The sequence below is a fragment of the Monodelphis domestica genome, chromosome 8 (genome assembly GCF_027887165.1).
Source record: "Monodelphis domestica isolate mMonDom1 chromosome 8, mMonDom1.pri, whole genome shotgun sequence".
Taxonomy (NCBI): domain Eukaryota; kingdom Metazoa; phylum Chordata; class Mammalia; order Didelphimorphia; family Didelphidae; genus Monodelphis; species Monodelphis domestica.
The window spans coordinates 9,209,997-9,232,654 of NC_077234.1; the positions used below are offsets into that span (position 1 = coordinate 9,209,997).

The 22,658-nt window shown below is 56.7% G+C and overlaps 1 protein-coding gene across 3 annotated transcripts in view; it reads right to left on the minus strand.

Annotated features, from left to right (window-relative positions):
• The window catches only part of LPP (LIM domain containing preferred translocation partner in lipoma), a 470,195-nt gene extending 449,175 nt beyond the window's left edge, over positions 1-21,020 (minus strand). Inside the window, exons 1-2 of one of the 3 annotated variants that reach the window (XR_008914153.1) lie at positions 20,819-20,984; positions 647-760 (exon numbers count right to left, since the gene is read on the minus strand). The gene's annotated coding sequence lies outside the window, so the exon portion shown is untranslated. Of the gene's footprint in view, positions 1-646; positions 761-20,472; positions 20,563-20,818 lie in introns of those variants that run through there. The other 2 variants (XM_056808011.1, XM_056808012.1) reach the window with 2 other exon arrangements.
• Positions 21,021-22,658: the final 1,638 nt, after the last annotated feature.

Genomic DNA, 22,658 nt, shown 5'->3' on the forward strand with positions numbered 1-22,658 from the left:
CCCAAGTCAGCCTGCTCCATGCTTAAACACTGTGGGGGTTGGGATTCTAGGAAGGAAGGAGAGCAGGAAGGAAGCTCAGCCAACGGGGGCAACCCTGGCATTGGACAGAAGAGCAAGCGGGAGCCTAAAGAGGAGCAGGATCCAGATCCCCCCACCCATGCTCCATTGGCCTAGGAGGGTGCCCCACGGAGAGCCCAGAGCCCAGAGCCCGCCTCCCCTCTCCCTAGTGGGGCTAGTCTGGCCACAACCAGCCTTTCCTTGACTGGCCCAGGGTGTCCGGATGCCCCAGCACACAACACCCTGCTGGAGCTGCTAGAAGTGCCTGCGGAACCCCACAGTCCCCGGCTCTGGCTCAGCAGGACTCCCAGAGGATCTCCACCCTTGGACGACACCAAATGAATGTTGGGCCAAAGGGAGGGCCCAGAAGTGAACTTTGGGAGGTGCCGGCCTGGAAATGTTTGCCTGGGGTGGTCCCAGGAATTAGGGTTCCCATATGGAAGGGGTGGAGGCCCAGAGGAGCATCCATTACTCCGCACCCCCCCCCCCCCCAGTCAAGGGCTCTGGAGAAACCACCTGCCCCGTTCTCGGGCCTCCAAGGAGTCTTCCCGGGACAGGGCCAAAAGCTCCCCAGGAAGCTGGTACCTACCGATGGGGGACAAGATGACTCCAAAGCAGGGTTCTGACGGAGAAGCGGCTCAGCCCTGCGAGGACTTTCTCCGGGTCTCTCCCCAAAGACACCTCTCAGCAGGCTCCTGAAGCCCTGCGGAAAGCAAAATGTTCCTGTCAGAAACAGAGCTTTCCCAGGAGAGAAAGGCTGCTGGCTCCCCTCCAGCTGGGGCTCTTGAACTCCCTCCTTCACTCTTTGCTCTTGAACTCAGGCCCCTTTTGTGACTTGGCGACCTTTACGCAAAGGGGAGCATGAGGAAGAGCAGCGAAAAAGGCTTTTAAACACTAGAAATAACTCATGAGAAGTCACAGAAGACTCCCAGAGGAAGAATATGGGCTGGAAAGGGGGACACGTTGCCACGCACTAACTATCATTTGCAAGAATTGGCATCTACGACAGTAGACAGGGAAGAACTGGTGGTCCGTGTTCGCATCGGTTATTGGTAGAGACAACCAGTGTATCTGAGGAGAAACATCCAAAGCAAGCACATGTGAAGATGGGGGCGGGACCGGGGCAGCTGCAGCCACAGGATGGAATGGAGCAGGAGAGGAAAGGGATAAAAGATTAGACAGTGACACAGACGCTCCCACTTCCTCAAGGGAAGAGCCCAGCAAAGGCTTTCACCAGCGATTACTTCGCCTCCTTCCTGAGCAGAAGTCTCTGCCGCAGTTTAGATTAAGGTCCTTGAAGTCTGCTCTCAGAAGACTAAGAGAGCAGGCAGCCTATTTCATTCACTGTGAAACATGGAGAAGGGAACAGATAAAAGGGTTCTCAGTGGAGCCTGGGTGGTCCAGAAAAGGAACTGAATTAAGTGGCTGCCTCACGATTCAGGGTTCCCGGCTTGAACTTTTTGGGTGCAGAAACTATTTATTATGTGTCCTGATAACGTCGGGGTCCCTTAGATTCCTCCCTGGGAGGTGGCACAGGAAGAGATGGAGGGAAAGAAGAGGAAGAAAGTAAAACAAAAATACACAAAAAGAGAGCCAGGCCGCTCATACAATAACCAAGTGAATCCTAGCTCTAAAACCAAAACTATACGCTCTCATCAGAAACGCGATCCTGGCATTCAGTGATCAGCATCGTGGCACGTGCTACTCCCGAGTTTTCTATCAAACCACCCTGTAAGTTGGGGAAGGGAGAAGGTTTCCCCATTTAGAGAAAGAGGAAAGTAATAGGTTTTTCTTCCAGATCTCCTGCCTCCATGTTCTCCCATCTCTAATTCATCCTCTAGAGAGTTGCTAGGCTAATCAGGTCATCTCCCCTGAGTCTGGCTGCCTCCACAGGCTCAGTCCCAGATTAGGAGCAGCCACAGTGGCTTTCCTGAAGTGCAGGTTCCCCCCTGCCCGCAGAACCTTCAAGGCTTCCTACGGTCACCAGGATAAGACGCACGGCTCTCCATTTGCCTTTTAACATCCTTCCACACAGGACGATCATTCCAGGCGGCTCCACTGCCTCCCCATTGTCCCTGCTGTGGACTTGAGGCTCTAATGAAAATGGACTGTGTTCTGTCTGTGACGTCCCATCTCCTGCCTCTGCCCAGGCAGACCCTCCTCACCCCAACCCCTTGGAATCCCCTAAATGCAATGCAGCCTCAGCTCCAGGACTGCCCCTGCTAGAAACCCTTCCTGCTCCTCTCCTCCTGAAATGGCTTCGTCTCTCTTGGGGATCAGCATCTCCCTGTACCTGTTGTCAACACCCTCCCCATCCTAATCAGCTCACTGAAAGCGCCCCTTCTTTGTCTTTGTACCCCTACCTCGCTCAGCATTCAGTGCTGGCCTCAGAGGGGCCACTTCAGAGGATCACGGAAATTCTCAGGGTCATTTATTTTACGTTCAAGGAAGCGGAGGCTCCAGGACATTAAGGGAACTACAAGATTACAAACTAGCAAGAGAAGGAAATGTCATTTGAACCCAGGCCTCTAACTCCAAAGTCAGTGTCCTGACCATTGTGCCACACCATCTAATAAAGATTTATTGAATTAAAAAGACAAAAGTATGGAAACCCACAGACTTGAGGGAGCCAAGCATCAGCTCTGAAAAAACTCAGCCTATTAGTACTATGAGAGCACCAGGACAGAAAATTTAACCTCCACAGCTTTCTAGGTGGGGCACAGGCTGCTCTAAGGGAGGACCTCAGATATTTCTGGGGCTTAGAGCTAAGCATTTTCTCTATCCACAGTCAAAATTCCTCCAAGCCATATGAAAATTGAGTGTTCCTAGGATTCAGAGCTGGAAGGAGCCTACCTCTCATCCCTAAGGAAGCCAGGAAAAGAAGAACAGGATCTACGGCCTGCTCAGCTTCCAGCTGTTAAGATGTAACTTCCCGATGCCTCAGTTTCTCACTTTGCAAAGAAAGGGATAAGGAAAAAAGAAAGGAGTGGGCCTCAATGAACCATTAAAACCCTGCACACCTATGTAACAAGTGATGCCTTTTCTTGTACAAAGAGGACAGACAGATATCCGGGAATGCTGATGTAACCACAAATGAATTAATTTTAAAAAACTGAGAAGAGAAGATGTACCATCTGACAAGGGGCAGAGCCAAGATGGTGGAGCAGAGGTGACTCAGCTAAAACCTCCCAACATTTCCCTCTTTGGAACAGTGCGTCCAATTGAATTTTGGAGCATCCACATCAACCACAGATCGGGATGGGGCGCTTTTCCAGTCTAAGAAAACTGAAGGAGTCAGCAGAAGTTTCTGATAGCAGGGTAGAGGCTTGTCTGGAACCCCCACACACAGAAGAAACAACAGTGATGGCAGCCATAGAACCCGCATCGCATCAGTCGCACCAGTTTTGGGAGCTCTTGGCCCAGCTCTGGTAATGGGATCTGATGACTGCTCAGAAATAGGCTACAGGGAACCCTTGGCTGGCAATGAGCACAGAGGATGCCGGTCGATACCTCTATTGGCCATATCCAGTACTGGGTCACAGTTCCATACCAGAGAGCAGCACTGGGCTTGGCCACAAGGAAGCAGAGGCCCAGGTCATGTTTCCAAAGCAAAAAGAATTCTTAATGAGTCCTTAGGGCTGCAGGGGAGTAGGGACCCTTCCTGGGAAATGATGAGTGCATAAACCAGGAAAGAAGTCAGTACATATCTCCCCACCTGACCACCTTGCAAGCACTGAAAACTTGTAGACCCCCAGAGGTAGCTATGAAAAATGTAGCCAAAAAATCCAGAAGTTTGGGAGAGTGCCACTCGAGGTGAGCAGAGTCCAATGTTAATATAAAGTACAAAGTCAAGAAATAGGATAGAAAAACGAGCAAACAAAAAAGAAAGAACTTAACCACATCAATCTGCTCTGGTCACAGGAAAAACCAAGACCTAAATCCAGAAGAAGACAACAATGCAAAAATAGCTACCAACATAAATGTTAATTGGACCCAAGTCTAACAAGAATTTCTGATAGAGATGAGTTGTAGAGGGAAAAATTAAGAAAAAAAATGGGAGTGATGCCAGAAAAATTTTGAAACGATAACATAGCTTGAAAAGAAGCACCAAAAAAAAAAAAAAACCTAAAGAAAATAACACTAAAAAGAAAAACAGAATTAGAATACTGTTCAAAAAGACTGAAAAATTCAATAAAGAAAAGAACTTCTAAAAATTACATTGGGCAAGTAGAAGCTAATGATTCCATGAGACACCAAGAGAAAATTTAAAAATAAAAAGCCAAAAGAATGAAAAAAAAATTAAGATAAATGTGAAATATCTCATTTGAAAAACAACTGATTGGAAAATAGTTCAAGGAGAGATTGCTTAAGTAATTTGAATTACCTGACAGCCATGATAAAAGAGCCTAGACATCATTTTCCAAGATATTATCAAGGAAAACTGCCCTGTTGTCTTAAATACAAAGCATAAAATAAAAATAGAAGAATCTATCCATCATCTCCAGAAAGAGATCCCCAATTGCTATCTCCCAGGAATATTATAGTAAAATTCCACAGCTTCCAGGTCAAAGAGAAAATACTTCAAACAGCCAAAAAGAAACTATTCAAATATTGTGAAGCCACATTCACAATCATAGATAATTTAGCACTTTCAATGTTAAAGAGGTCAAAGTCTTAGAATATGATATTCTGGAAAAGACAAAGAAGCTAGGATTACAACCAAGAATAATCTGTCTGGGAAAACAGATAATCTTAGAGGGAAAATGGATATTTTATGAAATAAAGGGTTTTCAAGCCTTTCTGATGAAAAGACTAGATCTATATAGAAAATCTGACATTCAAACACAAGTCTCAAGAGGAGCATAAAAAAAGCAAGCATGAAAGAGAAATCATAATCATGTTTACATTCCTAAATGGGAAGATGAGGCACGTAACTCCTAAAACCTTTATCATGATCAGGACAGCCTAAAGGAGTTGATGCAGACAGATGGCAAGGATGGGAGTCAATTATTTTTTCATGAAACTGTATCACTGGGATGGAGAGCTATTGTTCTTGGGTAAATGATGAGGGAAGTGGTTTTAGGAAAGCATGGCAAGACCTAATATGAATGGATGCAAAGGGAAGCGAGAAGAAACAGAAGATCTTTGTACACAGATGCTGCGAGCAGGGAGCCCCGGCCGCCCAGGGGTGCCAGCAGGGGACACAGACACGGCGGTCTGCATTCACTGCAGGTTGAGGGGAGGGCTGTGCGGGAGGAGGGGGACGGGGAAGAGGGGTGCCAGGGCTGCAGCGCTGCCTCGGGACAATTCTAGAGAAGCAGCCCGGAGTCGTGGGCCCCAGCCGAGCCTCAGGAGAGCTTTGCTGACCAGGACCAGCTTCTCTATGGCCGGCCAGCCCGGGCCATGGCTGGGGGCCTTTCGCTTGGCCCCTGAGGCTCTACCCGGGGCCGACCTGCGGAGGACAGCCGGGGAGCCCCGCAGCACCCCTGCGGGAGGCCAAAGCGCAGAGCCGGATAGACGTGCTGACAGACGGCCCGGGATCTGCCAAGCCAGACGAGTGGCGTGAAGAGTGCACAGCGAAGCAGGACTACGGCCGCGGCCCGAGGCCCGCTGGGACGGCCAGCCTCCCCGCTCCTCTCCATCAGCAGTTGGGGGGCCATTTCACAGCCTGGGGAGCACGGAAGCACCTCGAGTCTCTGCCGGACGGAGGGGGGAGCAGCCGCGGGGCTTCCAGAACAGGAAGGCCTGCCATGGGGAGGAGGGCCGGCCGTGCTCTGCTCCGCGGGGGACAGAGAAGAGCCCGCTGGCCGTGCAGCGCCCCGGAGCCCGGGAGCCAGCGGAAAACAGCCTCCCGGAGGCCAGCGTCCACCTCCCAGCTGCGCGGGGCGCGTCCTGGGCCCGATCGAAGGCCCCAGAGGAAGCGGGTCCCGAAGGGCTACGCTGAAATTCCAGCCCCGCGGACTGCCCAGGGGTGCCGGCGGCCAGGCAGGAGTGGCTTCCCAGAAACCAGGTCCGAAAGCTCTGCCGGAGCCTCCCAGGGCCGGAGAAGGAGGCGGGGTAGCCAGAAGCGCCTTAATGAACGCCGAGACCCTGCTGGGGAAGGTGCCCTGAAACGGGGTGCTCAGGACCGGGGCACCAGCCCCCTGGGGGTCAGAGCCCAGAGAGTCAATCAACAAACGCTTAGGGAGTGCCGGGTGCGTGCCCGTAAGACCTGGGGAGATAAAAGAGCCTCCCTGCTTCCAAGGAGCGTCCAGGCTAAGGGGAGAGACGGCCTGGGGACAAAGGCCCAGAGGAGGGAGAGAAGCAGGATCCCAAGGGTGCAGCGCAGAGCTCAGCCCCCTGCAGAGACGCAAGTGGCCGGCGAGGGCCTCGGCAGCCGCCCTCTGTCTCTCCGGAAAGATGTTCTGAGGAGCGAAAATAGGGTTTCTGTGAGAGCCAGAGAAGAGGCGGCTCGCGGGGAGCAGCCGGCGAAAGGCAGCGGCCGGCGGGGATCAGAGGGACCCTCAGACCAGCGTGCCGAGGCCGCCCGGACCCCGCTGGGCCTGGCCTGGACCAAGGAGAAGCGGACGATCCCGAGTCTCAGATGTTCTTTTCTAACGGGCCAAGCAGGGAAACGTACAATGAAAGAAATGCACCCGGGAGGGGTCGGAGCCTCCTGAAGAGGGTCCAGAAAGAGCCTGGGCCCGGCTCTGCTTTGGACCCCAAAGTCCGCAGCTCCGGGACCTCTCCGAGAGCCGCCTCTTCCTCGGAGCAGCGGAGAGGAGAAGCCCCGCTGGAATGGGCCGTCCTGAGGGGCAGCCAGGGGTGTCCTGAGGGGCAGCGGGGTCCAGCGGGACGGGGAGACCACTTTCAAATCCTAGCTCAGTCCCAACTAGCCGTGTGGCCTTGGGCAAGTCACTGAACCACCGACTTCTGGGGCCCCACAGCTCTAGTGCTGGAGCTCCTCTGTGTGAGAGCGAGACAGAGGTGTCCAGGATGGCTTCTGCTGAGCCTGCTGCCTGCTCCTCCTCGGCCTCCTGACCGCTCCTCGGGCTCTAAGTGGCCGGCCCGGGCACTGGCGGCCTCCTGCCCGCTCCTTGGGCTCTAAGCGGCCGGCCCTGGGCACTGGCGGCCTCCTGCCCACTCCTCGGGCTCTAAGCGGCCAGCCCGGGCACTGGCGGCCTCCTGCCCACTCCTCGGGCTCTAAGCGGCCAGCCCGGGCACTGGCGGCCTCCTGCCCACTCTTCCTCGCTCCTCCACATCCTCCTGCCCACTCCTCCTCATCCTCCTGCCCGCTCCTCGGGCTCTAAGGGGCCGGCCGGGGCACTGGCGGCCTCTTGCCCGCTCCTCGGGCTCTAAGCGGCCGGCCCGGGCACTGGTGGCCTCCTCGCCAGCCTCCCTCGGGGTGGCCGGGCTCTGGCTGGCAGCTGAGTCCGGGTGCCTGTCTTATCGGTGCCTGGTGGCAGGCTCTAATGTATTCCACAGACCAGTGTCTATGTCTACCCCACTGTTGTGGGTAATTTATAAAACACATCCTGCCCACGGCTTGTATTTTTAATGTCTGTGAGGAGTTTTGGGATCGGGATTGTGTGAAACTCAGCCGACAACAGAAGACATTGTATGATAAAAGGCGCCGGAATAAAACGGGCCGCCAGGCCTTGCTCCATCGCTGCCGGGCATATGGAGCCCCCAGAAGCTCTCCCGCCTGGGGGGAAGGCGAGGCCCGATGGGGGGGGGGATTCCTCCCGGCTTGGGGGCAGAGCAGGGGAGGAGGGAAGCCCCCTCGGCTCTGCCTGGCCCTTTGGGTCCGGTCAGCCAGAACCAGGCTCGGCTGCCTTCCGCGGGGCCCCTGACATCTCTGGGCAGACCTCGGGGACAAGAAGGTCGAGGCGCCACCCCGGCCCCTGGCCGGCCAGAGAGCTCGGAACCCGCCAGGCTGGGGTGGCTGGAGAGGAAGGATGGCTCCATGGCTCCATGGCTCTCGGAGGTGCTGGGGGGGGGCGGGGGGGGGAGGGGCACAGAGCTCTTCCTCTTCTCCAGGAAGCCTCCACAGGGTCAGTCAGAGCTTGGGCAACAGAGCTGGGGAGGAGCTCTGGGCGGACCCAAGGTGGGCAGCACTGAGTAAGCGGAGCCCGAGGGCAGGCGCGGCAGGGAAAGGGTGAGATGCGTCCTGCAGGGCTGGTGGTGAAGCTGGCTCGGGGGTCGCCCTGCGTCACCCTCCCATCGCTGTGACCCTGCTGGACCCGCTTCCATCGCCTGCACGTCCCCGAGGGAGGAGTGAAGGGAGCAGCGCACGCGGGGAGGGACCGCGGAAGATGCAGACAGACAGACAGGCAGACAGACAGACAGGCAGGCAGACAAGAATTCTGTGGGAACTCTAGGGGGCCCCCAAAGAGCAGCACGGCCACGGGTCCGACCCTCATTGTACGGAGGAAGAGTAACATTGGGAGCCTGTTAGTGGCAAAGGCAGGACTTGAACCCAGGCTCAAACCCTGTCATATCCCGCCAAACCCCGCCCCCTCATTTGGGGAGGCCCCACGTGCGAGTCGCCCCCTGGAACCCTGAGGTGAGTCAGAAGGAAAGAGGGGCACAGGAGCCGAGGGAGCCCGGGTTCCCCAGAAGCCCGAAGAGAGCGGGAGCTTCTCATTGGAAAAGAAAGGTCGGCTCTTGGCCGGGGTCCCCGGAACAAGAGAAGGGGCTGGCCGGCCCTTTGGGGGGGAGGCGGAGCAATCCGTGTTTGCAAATGGTCCGGGCGGGATAAACAAGACCAGCCTGGATCCAATTTAGACTTAATAAGGTAGTTTGCTGCATGTTAATTAAATACTCGGTGGTTGTTACCAACTGTGGTGATTAAGTTAATTTTGAATTAAATAAGCAATAAATGTTGAACTGGAGCTCCATTAAGTCTCGCCCAGTCGCTGAGGTCCAGGGGCTGCTGTCGGGTGTTCTTCGGGCTCGCTGGGCCCAAAAGGCGCCAGAGCCTCCCCCAAGGGGGATGGACCGGCCCACCGAGCCCCAAAGTCCAGGGTGCTGAGCCCCGCCTCTACAGACCCAGGTGTCCAACCACTCCCCGGGGTTATCTTCAACAAGGATCAAGGACACCCCAAGGCCAGCGCTTGAAGGCTCAGGACATTCACCCACATCATCTTTCACACCTAATGTGAACTCTGAGAATGCAGGCTACAGGAGCTGATGGGCCCATTTTAAAGACGGGAAGACTGAGCTCCGGCCCTGAGAAGGGTAGGATCAAGAGCAGCAAAGGAAGGGAAAGAGGATTTCCAAGTCTTTCAAGGCCAGAGAAGGAGGAAGGATCCAAGGGATTCTGGGGGGTCCCAGACAGAACCAATAGGGAGGACGGGCTGGAAGTTCAAAGAGGCCATTTTGGGCTGGAGATCAAAAAGAATTTCCTAAGAATTAGAACAGCCAGGGACAACGAGGTGGCTCACCGGATGGAGAGTCAGGCCCAGAGACGGGGGTCCTGGGTTCCAATCCAGCCTCACCCCTCCCAGCCAGGTAACCCCCATGGCCCGGCCCTGCCCACTCTTCTGCCTTGGAACCAAAATGCAGTACCAATTCTCCAATAGACAGGAAGGGTGTAAAACGGAACTAGAACTGCCCCAAAGTGACATGGACTGCCTTGGGAAATGGTGGTTCTCAGCCAAGCACACAGAGGCTCACTCTCTGGGCTGCGGGATTCCCACTGTGCAGGTGAGGAAATGGAGGGCAGTCGTCTGGCTTGGACTTGAGCCGGCCTCCCTGCCTCCTGGGCACCCCTGGGACCCCCGGCACAGGAAGAAAAGCCCGTCCTCCCCCTCACCCGTGCTGCATTGCGGAGGAGGCTCCCCAGCTTGTCAGGGGCCGCCCCGGCCACCATCCTCGGGACTGCCAGGAAGCATTTGGCCCAGGAGCCATCTCCAGAGAGGTGAAAGGAAAGGGCCGCCCCAGAGAGAGCCGCCGAGCGGCCACTTCAGAGGGAGGTCGCAGCTATGGCCAGCTTTCCACCCCATCCCCAAGGAAGGCGCTGAGCGGATCCAAGTTGGCGGACGCCGGCTGCCTGGTGCCCCCCTTGTGGTGTACGGCGATGGGCAGCACCCTGACCTCTCCCGTCAGGCCGCCAGGAAGCATTCGCCGCCTCGGCCCACAGTGGCCTCCCGGCCTCGGCTGGACTGAGGAGACGGACGCCCCGAAGAGAGAACAAGCAGCTGGGAGGACAGGAGGCGCAGAGACCTGCACACGGGGCACCCCTCCGGCTCGGGCCGAGCCGTCCCTACTCCATTCAGAAAGAGCGGCGAAGCAGTGTCGGGCTCCTCCGCACGCACTCCTGCCCCCACGGACACGGGCGTCATCGGAGCCAGACCCGGGAGCCGCCGAGGCAAGAAAGAAGCCCAAATGCTTGTAGGAAACGAGTCCACACGGCGCACGAGCCATCCGAAGGGCACCGGCTGGCACCAGCAGGAAAGGGAGGTCAGTGTGGCGCGGCTTTGGCAAGGCACCAGATGGCCTGCCGGCCCCGCCTGCTCTTCTGCCCTGGGCCCGCCCCGTCCAGTCCAAGGGAGAAGGGCAGGTTTGGGAAGAAGAGGGAGTGATGGGGCATCTGAAGGCTCCTTGTGTGGGCTTCCCTCGCCTTCCTGGCAGGGCCACAGATCCCCAAGTGCCCGCCCTCTTCTCCGGCCCCAACTCCCCTCTCAGACAAGTGCCTGGCTGCTGAAGTGCCGGCCTTCTGCTCCTCAATGGCCCTGGAAGGCCCTGAGATCTGGGGCGCCAGGAGCCGGGGCTCCCCCAAGTCCATGGAGAGGCCCATGATGCGGGGCAGCATCCCACTGGCTACAGTGGAAGGATTCGCCAGGAGAAGCGGCGCGAAGCCCATTATTGGGAACGTGCGATTGCCAGGGGCAGCAGCGGTGATCCCGGAGGGCCAGCCAAGGCATCCACTGGCCGTGGCCGCTTCCCCTGTCATGCTTCCACCTTGGCCCCCGCCATGATGGCTGAGGGAAGGGGTTGGACAAGAGCTCTTCAGGAGAGGCAGACAGAAAGGGTCTGAGCCCTGAGAACGCCCCCCGCAGCCGCAGACGCCTCCCAAGACCCTCTGTGCGCGGCCGCGAAGGTAGCCTGTCCTCATCTAAGGCACACTCTCATCTCCGATTCCACCTGCCCTTCTCTGTGTCGCAGTAAGCCCTGACCAAGGCAGCGTCCGCCTCGGCATTGGCTCCAATTCTTCAGCCACTCCGGGGCAGTGATGGCGGCGCGTGCCTGAATCAATAAGGTATCGCCCATCACAAAAGATGCTCTCAGACTTCTGGATCGCACAGCTTCCCTCCATCATACTAGGATTCTAGCCTGTATTCAGACTCCATTTTTCTGAAGAGAATGGAGTCTGCAACGAGTTTCCTCCAATTCACAGCATATCGCATTAAGACCAGAAAATGTCCCAGATTCTGATTAAAAACAACAACATAGGCAGGAAATCTAACTATGGGGTGTAGCAGGAAAGAAAAATGCTGACTGTGGAGTCACACGACCTGACTTCCAATCCTACCTGGGGCACTTCTACATGGGTGTCCTCAGGCAAGTCACTGCCTTAGTTTCCTCCTTTGTAAAGTGGGGGCATTCGACTAGCTGATTTCAAAGTTTCCTTCCAGCTTGAAGCCTGTGATCCATGCCCCGTGACCCTAGGACACCAGACAGAGCCACCATTTTGTCTGTTTAGTGTCCATAAAAGAGGCTCCAAGAGTTGATTCATTCCTGCAGATCCCACCATTTTGGAATCTCTAACCTTTTTTTCAAATATGTCTCTGCTGGGCCCTCCCTGCTGCTAGGCGATCCTATTATACATCTCTTATCAAGTCTCCATCACACTCCCCACAATGGCTCTTTCAAACCTCTTCATCCTTCCTCCAATGGCCTGTGGCTCCCCTGACATCTTCTCTCTCATTGGAGAACTCTGCCCCATATTTCACTTGGAGATCCCTCTTCCACATCTCCTATCATTCCTTCGGTCATTCTCTCCTCATTTTCCTCTGTCTCACACACTGAGATGCTGTACCTCTTACCAGTGACTAAACCCTCTACCCAATCAAGAGTTTCCCTTCGGTCCCATTTATACACCTTTACAAATGCTACAAAAAGAAACAAAAACAGGGTGGAGGAGGTGGAAGACATGGAGGAGATGATGGAGGAGGTGGAGGAAGTGAAGATGATGGAGGAGGTGGAGGAGATAGAGAAGGTGGAGGATGTGGAGGACATGAAGATGATGGAAGAGATGGAGAATAAGGTGGAGGAAGTGAAGATGATGGAGGAGATGAAGGAGATGATGGAGGAGGTGGAGGAGATAGAGAAGGTGGAGGATGTGAAGAACATGAAGATGATGGAGGAGATGGAGAATGAGGTAGAGGAAGTGAAGATGGAGGAGGTGGAGGAGGAGAGAGAGAAGGTGGAGGAGGTGGAGGAGGTAGAAGAGGTGGGGAGAAACAGTGAATGCTCCTGACCCAGGGCTCCTACCACCTGGTCTTTCTTTCTTTGAGGAAATGAATATTAATCCTGGCATCCTCCATGACTGCCTAATGCTATTGCGGTAGGACTCTGGATTCCTGAGCGGCTGTGGAAGGACAAGTTCTCACAGGATCTACAGTGCTGGAGATGCTTCTTTTGCAGGCCTGGGCAAAACCTGGATATCTATCTTCTGTGAAACCAACTTAGGCAACTTTGGCAAGGCTCAGTGGCATCTTACCTCCATTCCCTCCCCTTGAGAAGCCCCCACCTCCTTTCTCCACTTGTCTCCCTTAAAAGTAGAGGTCAGGGGACCCCCCAAAGGGGGTGCTTCCCAGTCCTCCCAGACCAGTGATTTCCTCTGTAAGTGACTGAGAATATGCACATAGCATTTCCCCCTTCACAGGCAAGAACTATCTCCTCATCTTTGAATTCCTAGAGACACAGTCCAGTGGCTGTCACATAGTAGGTACTAAACTCCTGGCCCAATGATTGGCTGATTAATGGCATCCCCGGCTCAGGGCCTTGGAGATGCCCTTCACCTTTTTATCTCCCTCTACCAATAGAGATCGGCTCCTTCTCTGCAATTTATCATCTCCAAAAGAGGGTCGGAGACCTTGTCCAAGTCCCTGTGTGTCAGGCACTAGAAGCCTAGTGAATGCTGGGTCAGATGAATTGGATCAGACCACAGCTAAGCTTATTTTTTTTTCCCTTTTTAAACCCTTCCCTTCCATCTTGGAATCAGTACTGTGTATTGGTTCCAAGGCAGAAGAGTGGTATGGGCTAGGCAAGGGGGATTAAGTGACTTGGCCAGGGTCACACAGCTGGAAAGTGTCTGAGAGCAGATTTGAACCTAGACATAAAGAAGGATGTATGAGCGATGGCAGGTGGCAGTCCTACTATGATCCCAGAAGCAATGAAATGCAAATAATCCATTAGGTGCATGTGCTGCCTTGGCTTTCTCCCCAAGAAGCCTGCAAGGCTGGGAAGAGAAATCCTATCGTCTCCTTTTTTTTCAGATGAAAATAGCAGGGAACATTTGCTGAGGGTCAGGATTCGAATTCAGACTTCACCCTGGACTAGGCTCTCTCCAGTCTACAAAGGTGGGACCTTTCCAGAAGTCATTCCCAGGGGAGTCCCTTCAGGCACTGCTCCGCGTGAAGCCCGGCCCTGGGAAAACCCAAGTTCATCCTTTTCTAAGGAGCAGAGGGGAGAGGCACAGAGAGAAGTCATGGAACACAGTGGGGCCTGGGGGTTGTGGACTCCAGTTCAATGAGTCATCCGTGTGAGACGGACGCCAAAAAAGGAAAGAACGGCTTGGACAGCATGGAGGAAGGGGGCAGGCAGAGCTCCCAGGAACAGGAAGGGTCTGTGCTCGGGCGGATCTCGTCTGGAGCACTGTGCCCACTGCGGCGTTCCATGAAGGACAGGTCACTGAAAAGCTGGCCAGGACTGAGAGGAGGACAAATGGCCCAGAGGAGCTCAGGAGTGCAGGACATGTTGGGATCAGCCGAAGAACAGGGGAGGCTATGCCCGAGAAGCAAAGGCTGGGGGCGGGGGGTGACGAACGTCTTCCCGTCTTCCCACGGCCATCCCCGTGGGAGAGGGACTAGACTTGGGCCGCTTGACCTCAGAGCCAGGAACACGGAAAGAAGCCCATGTGGGCATCCGTCTGTCTCAAAGGGCGAGGGGCTGCCGAGGCAGGGGGTGCGCTCCCCCGCCCCGCACATCCTCAAGCACAGTTTGGAAGCTCCCTTTGCTCACGACATTGCTCATGTATGGGTTGGACTAAATGGCCAGGAGGCCCCTTCCAACTCCCAAATGAAGCGATTCTGTAGCAGGTAGAGGGCCGCAGAGCTTCCGAGACCCTGCTGGAAAGTCTGTCTGTGAACACAGATGAGTCAAGAGGAGAAAAGCCTGATGGCGGCAAAGGAGCGCCCTCCTCCACGTGGGATCCCCCTGTCTCTGTCTCGAGAAAAGGGACCCTCCCCAGCCACGTCCTCCAACGTTGGCCCTGGGAGCCTGCGGAGCCAACGTGCACCCTCGGGGAAGATGCTCTCCTTAGGAAAGGCAGCTTAGCACGATGCCCTGCATCTGTCTCCCAGGGCAACGCCGAGCCCACCAGGAGGATTTAGCAGCAAATGGGAGGGAGAAAAGCTATTGCAGGCAAGGCGTGGGGCTGCCTAAGCTGAAGGGGGCTCCAGTCCTCCTCCTTTATTAGGGGAATTCCGGGGACCGTGTTCAGCTCGTCTACACAGCCTGACCCGGCTCCGCGGACCAGAGATCCATTAAGGAAAGGGATGGCGGCTCCCCGTCTCCCGACAGAGATGATGGACTCGTGGGGCAGGAGGAGACACGAGCACACGCACGTCTCCTATGTCAACGTGGCCAAGGTCGGAAGTCACTCCAAATTCTTCAGTCGCTCTAAGAATTGATTTCTCCTTCCTTTTTCCGAATAAGGGCGGATGAGGCAGGGCAGCTAGTCTTGGCTCGTTAAAAATGACATTCAATTTTAACAAGAATGATGCCTGGATGTACAAGGAAGAAATCGTTTTTAAGTCCATTTTTTAAATGAATGAAAAGTGCCAGGTGGCTGAAGGCCCGCAGACGCCTGGGACTAGGGCAAGGAAGCCCGGGCGAACCCCAGCCCCCAAGGAACCCGAAGCTCCAGGCGGCAGCTTTGAAAAGGAGCCTGGCCCCTCAAAGCCCACAGGCAAGCAGAAAAAGGTCCACCAGACAGCAAGAGCCAAGGAGTCAGCACAGCGTCAGCAGGGAAGTCGGCAGGCTCCGGGGCTGGGGACACGCCAGAATTGGGAGAGGCTGCTTGCTCCGTCCAGCCTCCGGGCACCCGGCTCCAGAGGTCCGAGCTCTGGAGCTGGAGGGACCTGAGGCTTCCTTGGCTGCCTTCAAAGCTCCACACAAACAAAGAACACCTTCTGGGGACGCTTTGGCAGACCCGTGCTCACTGCCAACCTCCCACCCTCAGGTGCCGTCTCTGATAGGACATTTACTCGGTCTCTCTCGTCTGTCCATCAGAGCGTGTTGCCTCCCCCATTAGACTGGGAGCTTCTGGAGGTCTCAGATTGTGACGGCCTCACACAGGGCCTGACACATAAAAAGCGCTTGTTGACAGACTGACCGACGGACCCACACACACACACCTGACTGAAGCCTAGCAGTAGGACTTCAGGAAAGGACAAATCCTGTTTCCATCTGAAAAATAATACCGTCACGCCCATGTTTGGCTCTCACAAACAGCCCTCTTATTTTTTTGAAAAATGCATACCTTCTGTCTAAAACAGACGCAGCAAGGACTGGTCAGAGTTAAGTGACTTGCCCAGGATCACACAGCTAGAAAGTTTCTGAGGCCAGATTTGAACCCAGGTTCTCCCAACTCCAGGCTGGGTGCTCTGTCCACTGTGCTACCCAACCGCCCTTTCTCACAAACATTCTTGACTTCCATCCTGTACGATTCTGAAGGCAGAGCTCATTCTCCCCGTACTACCACTGAGAAACTTCACATGGACCCTGACAGTCTTGCTTGAGGGCCTGTGGCTGAGCTTGGCCCTGGGGACCCCTGAAGTGGGAGAAGGGGGTCAGTGGAAGCCCAAGAGCTGCCTGAAATACATAAGGGTCATGGCCAAGCGGCCACCTCTCCCTGCCTTTAGAGTAGCCAAGACATGAAAGTCCAGAAACCAGAAGGCAGCAAATGTCCTCCCATGCGCCATGGGCGTCCGGAGGAATTATGGTGACCAGGGGCAGAACTCTTCATGAAGAGAGCCCAGGCCTTCAAGAGGGGGCACTGTCCTGGAATGGGAAGGGCCCTCAGACAACCCTGGCTCCAATCCTCTCCTTTGGCCCAGCCAGGAGTCCATTCCAGCTCCTCTGACTCTCCATCCAACATGGCGCCCATGGCCATTAAACAGGTGGCGCCATCTCCCTCTGACACAGAAAAGAGGTCCCCTTTAGTGGGATTTTAATGGGGGAGGCCATTCTCAGACTCATGGAATCTCAGATGCCAGGGATGCTCAGGGGCTGTTTAATCTGCCTCCTTCCATTCAGGTCAATAAGCATTTGCAAAGGAATGCATGGGCGAGAAGCCATGCCAGAGCCAGTGAGGGAACAGCTTCTGCCTTCAAGGAACGTGCATTCTCCTGGGGTGGCCATAGGGAAGGAGAGAACACCCATGCTGGCAGGACCCGGGCAAGGCCTCTCAGAGGTGGGCACAGGCACTGAGGTCCAGCCTGGAAGGGCAGGAAGGGGTCTAAGAAATGTAGAAGAGGGAGAGCATTCCTGGCATGCTGTGAGGGGCCCAGAGCATGGGTCAAGAGCAGCAATGGGAGATTCCCAGAGCCCAAAGGTCACCTGGAGCCAGAAAGTGAAGGCCTCGAACACTGGGCCCAAGAGACACAACATCACCGAGACGGGTCCACTCTCCTGGGCCCGGGAAGCGAAGGGACTCGGACTAGAACTCGAAGAGAGGTTCTTTCAAGGCTACCATGATTCTGGGATGCAACAATCCAGAGCGGGGGCTGTGTTTGAGCAAAAGGAGGGAGGGAGACCCGAACCAAGAGAAACTACACTGGAAGGCTCAGAAAGTTGCCCAAGACAGTGAAGAGGCGGGCATCAGTGGGCGAGGGAGCGGGCTCGCCTCTTCTGGCAGAGGTGGTGGTCTAGAGCAGGGAACGGGGCATTCCCAGCCAGACACAGCCAACACGTTGGGTCCTTGGGCTTCACAATAGGTTTCTTTGTTCTGAGGGGAGAGGGGGAGGCTGAAGAGTCCTGTGGAATGTCAGTGATGTCAGGAGAAATGAGCTGCAATAAAATATTTGGTTAAAAGAAAAGAGTGGGTAAGGCAGGTCCAGAACCCATCCGCTGACCGGTTTGTCTGGATGGAAGGAGGGGGAGCCGTCCAGCAGATGCACCCGCTCCTGAGCCTGTTCCCAAATGGGCAGCCACCAGCCTCCATGGCTCTCCTCTCTGCCCCCCAAAGCCCCTGGACGGTAACTGAGGCATCTACCCACCAACAAGAGGAAATAGGATCCTGAAGAGAACTAGAGGGGCAGCTAGGTAGCTTGATGGAAAGCAGAGGCCTTGGGTTCAAATTTAGTCTGAGATACAGCCTAGCTGTGTGACCCTGGGTAAGTCACTTAATCCCAGCTGCCTAGCCCTTCTGGCTCTTCTGTCTACCTAGTATGGATTCTAAGACAGAAAATAAGGGTTTAGGCAAAGAGCGGACAATTCCTCTAGCTTCTGCGTGTCTTGCGCCAGTCCCTGGGGAAAGAAGATCTAGAAAGGAGATCACCCAAGAGAAATGGAAGCCAAGAAGGAGGATCAGTCATGTGGTCAGAGGAGAGGCTGGGCAGCCTCCACACCCTGCCCTGCGGTCAAGAGAAGGGGAAGGAGGCCTCGGGATTGGGGTGGACCCCCTATGCCAAAAGAGAGGGAAGTCATGAGGCAGACAGGCAGGACAGGGGAAGGCAGAAGTGCTTTGTGCCAGCATCCCAAAGGAACGGCCCCATTCAGAGACCACAGATGCCCCGGAGGGAGAGGCTGGATCAGCCTCGGGTCCCCAGGGTGTCTGCCAGCTTTTGGACCAGCCCAGGGCAGAGGGCGAAGTCGGCCCAGTGGGGACAGACGGAGGGACTGGAGTTAGAAGCTCCCCAAGTTTAACTTCTATTTCCACCCCGTGACGGCCAAGGGGGAGTCCCTTTCCCCGGGTCGGCCTCCCTGCCTTCAGCTGGCAGCACTGCTCACCCCAAGACTGTCTTCCAGCGGGAGGAAGCCCCCTAGAGTAGAAGACAGTGGCTCATCGAGGCCCTCTAGTCTGTCACACGTGGGGAAACTGAGGCCCAGGACGGAGACACCTGCTCAGAGAGCAAGAAGAGCAGGACTGTGTGAGGGGCTCCTCGTTCGAGTTCTGGCTCTGGTGCTCTTCTAATCATTATTATGACTCTGACTATCATCATTCCACAGGACCCGACCTCCCTTTCTTTAGACCCATTTGCTCAGGGAATGGAAAACAACTTCTACCTCAGCAAAACGAATGAGAAAGTGAAGCCTGCCACACAAATCACACGCAAACATAGTGATTACTGGACTGCCCGCAGCCCCCTCGGACTGCAGCCGCAGCCTCCGCTTCCCTCCCCGGGCCTCCTGCCCTCCACTGCGGGCCAGTCGTCCTGAATGGTGACCCTCATCTAAGTCCTTCGGGCCTCGGGAACCTCCGCCCGCTGCCCAACCCTGCAAGGCCGCCTGTCCTTCTGCCGCCCGGACGCGCTCTGCCCCGCCAGCTCATCTCCCACAGCCCTGCTCCCAGGATTCTCTCAGGTGCCTGTTCAGAGCCAAACCGTGGAGCATCCTATTCCACGGCGCTGGCCCCTTTCTCCTCCCCTCTGCTCGGCATTCAAGGCCTGCCAGCTATCCCCACGTGAGTCAGGGGTCTGGGCGGCCAGACTCCGGCTTCTCCATACTTCTCCCCGCTCACCCCCCCCCCCCCCGCCCCCCACCGCCATGTTTCTGTTTGGCTCTGAGCTGCCCCGCCCAGAGTGCAATCACCGCAGGGCCAAGCTGATCCCCTCTCCCAGCAAGGCAGAAAAAATGGCAGCGAGAAGCCGGTCCATCCAGGATGCAAGAGTGGCTTCCCAAGGGGGCCCCCCTTTAGCCTGCACCCCCCCCCTACATCTCCACAGCCTCCCGTGGGCCAAACTGGCTCCTGGTTCCTTCTAGACTTTACTCTGCTCATCTCTCTATCTGGGGGATCCCCCTTCTCCAGGGGGTCGGCACCCCCAGTCACAAGGGGGACCATGGCCTGTACCCCATGCTGAGAGCCCTCTCCTCTGGCCCTCTGGGATTTTATTTCAGTCCCATTTGTGGAGGCTCCCCTAGACTCACAAGCTCAGGCTCAGGAGGGGCCACATCCCTTCTGCCTCGATTTCCCCAGAGGAGATGCTGTCTACATGGGGGGGGGCTTTGGGTCCATCCAAGGACAGCCCTCTTTTCCAGGCCCAAACCAGGCCCCAAAGAGGACCCCGTGAGGGACCCGGGGCCAAGTCACCCATCCCAGGTACCAGCTGGGCTGTCAGGGGCTCCCTCTGCACCCGCAAAGGCTTCTGGGTACACAGGGGAGAGATGGGAGTCTGGGGCCTTGGGGCAATGAATGAATGAATGAATGAATGAATGAATCAGTGAAATCACGTGGTGACCCCAGGGTAGACTCAGACCACTCCCAGGTCCGCAGTGCCCTCGGGGAGGCTAGGGTTAAAGGGCAAAGGTTACGGAGGACAGAACACATGGAGTCACTCACAGCTTAGTGTGAATTCGTTTTATTAAGGGGAAGAGCACAAGCACTGGCCAGAGGACGCAGCCCCGGGAGGAGGGGAATTCTGGGAAGCTCTTTGGGCCCCCGAAGCCCCCTTAGCTATTGCCTAGCCCGACGCAGCCCCTGTTTTACAGACAACGAAAGGAGGGCAAGAAAGAAGGGACCTAGCCCAAGGTGGCACGGGAGGCTGGGGCAGGCTTTGGATTTGAACCCAGGTCCAAAGACCGGCCTCTTCCGGCTAACTTTGGGCGAGGCGGGAGCGCCCAAAAGGCCCTTAGCCCGGGGGCATGGGCTGGGTCCTGCCCCGCCCCCTCCCCCACCCCGGGAGGAAGCCTGAGCCCGGGAGCTGCCCCGCCCACTGAGGCCCCCACCAAGCAGCCCCCAGAGGAGAGCGCGGGGGAGGGGGGTACGGGGGGGGGGGTAGGGAAGGGCCCTCCCCAGCTCACTCAGGCCCTGAAGTGAACTTCCCGGAATGCAGCCACCCTCCTCCCCCGGCCGCCAGCCACCCCGGGGCCCGGACCGGGGCGACCTCCAGAGCCGTGCCGCCCGGCCCGGGCACCCCGGAGGCGCTGGTGGCGCTGCCCAGCTGCCCGAAGGAGGGGAGGGGGACGGAGGGTTGGCAACAATACCTCGCCGGGGAGGAGCGGCCCGAGCGACCGCGGCGGCAGCGCTTGGAGGAGGAGGAGGAGGAGGAAGAGAAGGAGGAGGAGGGGGAGGGGATCGGAGGAGGGGGTGGTGCCCGGGCGGCACCCAGGGCTCCCCCTTCCTCCCCCCACCCCCCCACCCACCCCCCCGCGCATTGTCCCCAACCCTGCAGGCTGCCGGCCTTCCAGAGGGCACCGCTCGCTGCCCACGGCCGTGTCCCAGTCCCCTGGCACTTACGGCTCGGGCAGGAGCGGCGCCCCGGCCGCCGTGGCCCTTTCCTCCCTCCGCCCCGTGCCCTGGTCGTGCAGCCTGGCCCCAGCCTGCCCTTACCTTGCCGCGCACGCCGGCCTCCGGCCGCTCTATTAAAGCTACTTAGTCCCGGCGCGCCTCACCCAAGGCCAGGGAGCGAACCCCAGCGAAAAAGTGAAACTTGGGCAGGCGAGGCGAGCCGGAGCCGCCGCTGGTTGGTGCCTTTTCCCCTCCTTCCTTCCTTCCTTCCTTCCTTCCCCCCCTCCCCATCCCATCCCATCCCATCCCATCCCATCCCCTCCCCACCCCCTCCCCCAGTCTCCCGGGCTCCGAGTGCCCGCAGCGCTGGGGCTGACGTCAGGCCCCGAATTCCGGACTTTCCTTCCCTCCGCAGATTTGTCCTTGTAAGGGCCGGGCCAGGAGGGTGCCCTGAGCCCCGGGGGCCGGGGAAGGGGGCGGCTGGGGCTGGCCCAGCTGCAGCCCTGCGGCCTCCTCTGGAGGCAGGGAGGCTGGCCCTGAGCTCCCTCTGAGGGAGAGGAGGAAGGGAAAAGAGGGAGTGGAGAAGGGAGGAAGAGGAAGGCGCTGGCCCAGACTACAGGAGAGGAGGAGGAGGAGACGGAGGCAGCGGCCTGCGAGCCTGCCTTCCAGCAGAGAGGGAGAGGAAGCCGGCTGTGCTGGAGGAAGTCGGTTAAAGTTGCCATCATGAGCCACCCTGCAGGCCCGGCTCCTGCGTCCCTGAACCTTCTGCTCCTGCCCTGGCCTGGGCCCCAACGTCCCCGGGCCCTTTCCCTCCCCTCCTCTCCTGCTCCCCCCCCCCCCAGTGGGGTAGGCTGGAGCTCGGCCCTCCTTCCTCGATGCTTGAGGTCCCCCCTGAGCCCAGCTCCTTTTCCTGGGCGTGGAAGGAGCAGAAAAATAAGACTAGCCAAGGCCGGGCCTGCCGGGCCACGGGCCCCTGAGAAGCTCCAGGACGTTTGGCCACCAGCCAAATGGCTGGAAAGTTTGAAGTGACTCAGTTCTTAGAAACACGAAAACGCTTACCAAGAAAAGAAATGGGAGCTCTGGCTCTCAGTGAGACCTTGGGCAAGTCCCCCTCTGCCGGGCCTCACTTTCCAAGTTAGTCAAGTGGGGGTAGTCATCGGTCCAGGATGGGCAGACCCGGCAGCCCTTTATTCCCGACAGCCTTCTAACTCTTCCCTCTCAGCCCCAAGTCCTGCACTTTGGGGGCCCTCGGCTTATTTCACCCAAGAATAGCAGCCACATTTCCCCCACCTCACCTTCTGAGATGGGGCCTTCCTGGAGCCCACCCCCTCCTAAGCTCCCCTCCCCCTCCTCAGGGCACTGGCTCACCACCCTACAGAGGCGGGACTTCGGGACAAAAAACCCCCAGGAGAGGTGGGTGGGACCCTTCCTTGTGCTGCTCCAGAAACTGAGGTTCGCTCAGATGATTCCCAATGGAAGGGACTTGCCCAGAACCATGGATAGGAAGAAGAACAGAGCAGAGACATATGCTGTTCCCTGCCATGAGCCCTGGAAGGATGGAAGGCAGGAGGATGTGTGTCCTTCCCCTCCTGGAAGCAGCATTCCAGGCCTCCCACCCCATTCACAAAAGGCCCTAATAATAAAATGAAAAAATAATGATGAATCTACTGTTGGAAAAATGGCTCCGCTTTATGGATTTAGAACCAGAAAGAAGCTTAGCAAGCCTATCTCAAACACACACAGCCCCATCTTACACGGGGGGAAACTGAGGCCCAGAGAGCTGAAATGGTTGGTCCAAGTCATGAGAGTCAGATTGGCCCTGTGTCCGGATTCCAGATTCCCCTGCACTGCCCATTGTTTCCCACCAGCGAGAGGGTCAGTGAAGCCAAGGTAGAGAGGATTCCGATTCAGAGAGAGAAATACTTCCACTAGTCCAGTGGCC